Genomic DNA, 3,129 nt, shown 5'->3' on the forward strand with positions numbered 1-3,129 from the left:
TGCTACTAGAATCCAACAGTGAGACAATACAGTGCAGGGGAAAGAAAGCTATATTTGGAATCTGAGGCAGTGAGTTCACATCCTAGCTCTGCTCTTTACTGCTACTTGTGTAACCTCAGACTTAACCTCCCCAGGCCTCAGTTTCCTCATCTGTAATCTAAAGGGAATAAGCATTGATTTAGCTCCTACTATGTGCCAGGCACCATACTAAGTGCTTGTTGAAAATCACCTCATTTGAACGAGCGTGGGAGGTAGGTGCTATTACCCCCATTTTATAGTTTAGGAAACGAAGGCATACAGGAATCAAGTGACTTTCTCAGGGTCACACAGCTAGTAAATGTCTGAGGCCACATCTGAACTCAGCTCTTCCTGACTCCAGGCCCAGTGCTCTATCCTCTGTACTGCCTCAAAATATACTGACTGGGTTTTTGATTTTGGAGGTAAAGAATTAGAAGTTGAGGGGAAGTCCATCAATTGGGGAATGGTTGAATAATTTGTGATATGTGATTATGATGGAATACTGTTGTACTATAAGAAATGATGAGTAGGAAACTCTCAGAAAAATCTGGAAAGACTTGCATGGACTGATGCAAAGTGAAATGTACTGTGTACAAAATAACAGCAATATTATAAGATGATCAGTTGTGAATGACTTAGCTATTCTCAGCAATACAATGATCCCAGACAACTGTGAAGGACTTAAGATGAAAAATGCTATCCATCCCCAGAGAAAGATCTGATGGTGTCTGAACACAGATAGAAGCATATTTTTTTTTTTACTTTATTTTTCTTGATGGTTTTTTTTGGTCTATGTTTTCTTTCACAACATGACTATTATGGATATGGTTTGCATAACTACACATGTATAAACCATATCAAATTACTTGCCTTCTCAATGGGAGTGGGAGAAGAAGGCAGAGAATTTGAAACTCAAAGTTTTAAAAATGAATGTTAAAAATCGTTCTTACATGGAACTGAGGAAAAACAAAATATTAAATAAAAACTAAAATTTTTTGAAAAAAATAAAGTGTGCAAAGCTCTCAACAAATATTATCTCATTTGATCCTAACAACAACCCAGTGAGGTTGGTGCTATTATTATTACCCCCATTTTACAGATGAGAAAGCTGAGGCTAAGGAGGTGAAGTGACTGATTGAAGGTCACACAGTAAGTATCTAAGGTAGGATTGGAACTCAGGTCTTTCTGACTCAAGCGCTGTACTACTGAGGTGCCTTGGTGAAAGAGGTCAAGTGACTTGACCAGTATTACTCAGTTTATAGGTGTCTGAGATGGGATTTGAGTCCAGGTCTGACTACCCAGAAACTCTCTCCACATCTCCGGCACTTGGCTTACAGCTCTTTTTATTATTATATGTGCTTCTTTTATTCTAATTTGAATAGCTCTTTGTAGAGTAGAGCTTGAAACCAAGTGCTGTAAGAGAAATTGCTGCCATAATTCATAATCAGCTTAAGAATGCTAGCTCTTGGAACCACGGTACAACTCTGGCCAGTTATTGGCAGAACTCCCAGACTCTCCCTTCAGATTACCAAACCAGAAATTCCATGAGAAGTGTCTTTCACTAGAAATAAGGGCAAAGGATGGTAACATTAACAGAATGACTGCTGGAAGGAGGCAGAGATGTTTACCACCACAGATGGGACAGAATCACTGTGACAAGCATCTCATCAAGGGAAGCCCAGACAGCAAGCCCTGACATTGGCATGGCATTGTTCACACATGCTATCTGATTCTTACAATGACCCTCTGAGGCAGATAAGGCAGAAATTATTCTATTGGGAGGATGGTACATGTAATTTTATTGGACTAGGAAACTCTTGTCCAGAGAGCCCCATCTGTCAACACAATTTAGCACCTTCTCTACCCCTTATAGTCGGAGGTATCTGAGCACACTTCCCCCCTCCAAGGCTAGTTCTCTATCCACTTCTCCATTCTGATTATTTTATGAATTCAAAAATTATCCTCAATTTGCAATTGATACATAAGGAAATGAAAACACTGAGAACTTGGAATCACAGGACATTAGGAGCTAGAAAGGATCTTAGAGTTCACAATTTACAGAAAAGGAAACTGAGGACCAGGGTGGCTCCAGACAAGCCTCTTCCTTTCTCTGGGTCTCAGTTTCCTCATCTCAAGGATCCCTGCCAGCTCTGAAATGCTATTAGTATTCTGTGATCTTGCTGAATTTAGAAATAGCTTCCTAAACTCAATCAGCCCTTCCCCACGCCCCACACCCTGCCCCTAGGCACAAGGGAAGCTCTAACTGCCAGAGGGGACAGGCTGCCCAGCAGCGGATGCACACAGAGGAGCTGTGTTCTTACCCTCTTCCCCTCTCTGGCTTCTTCCCTCGCTGGGCAGGCCTGGCAGCTTTCTTCCGTGGCCTCAGGATCTTCTCCAGCTTCCAGCCTCCTACTACATTTGGCATAACTGTTCTGAGCGAGCCTCTTATCTGGGAGCAGTTTTAGTATCTTCTTGTAGCCAGGAAATGACCCTACCTTCCAAGACTGGTGTGGGACAGATGGCAGAGCCTGTCAGAGAGCCGTGCTAGGGACAGCTCTGAAAGCCATATGCCAAGTGGTGTGAGAAGAGTGATCACAAGAGCTAGTGCCCCGGGGATGTTTCCAGCACAGAAGCTTCACTCCTCCTGGGCAGGGGGGAGCAGAGGAGGAGGAGGAAGCAGGCTGACTCAGGAATGTGGACTCCTCCTGGGTCAGGAGCTTGCTGACTGCCTCAGGAATGGATGAAACAGAAGGAATATGGGCAGAAAAGCCACAGAGCCACCAAGGACCGTTAGGATGCCCCACCGTCACTCTCTACTGGTAATAGAAAGCCTGGATCTCCCTAAGATCTCCCCAGAAGAACAGAAAAGGTGAAAGCTGGGCTCCCACTCTTTGGAGTCTACAATCACTGTTGTCCAAGGAGCCGGGCGGGGGGAGGGGGAGGGTTTGTTTAAAAATCTCCTGTCCTTTGCACAGTGCAGAGCAGGGCTTCTGCCCTCCTACTAGAGACATAATGGGGTATGTTTGGGGAAGAGGTGGAAGAAACATGTTATTTTTTCTCACTTTTCTGCAGTTGCTGGCTGACTTCATCAGGCCTACTGAATTCAATCAA

The sequence above is a fragment of the Vombatus ursinus genome, unplaced genomic scaffold, assembly GCF_900497805.2.
Source record: "Vombatus ursinus unplaced genomic scaffold, bare-nosed wombat genome assembly UNPS02014900.1, whole genome shotgun sequence".
Classification (NCBI taxonomy): Eukaryota; Metazoa; Chordata; class Mammalia; order Diprotodontia; family Vombatidae; genus Vombatus; species Vombatus ursinus.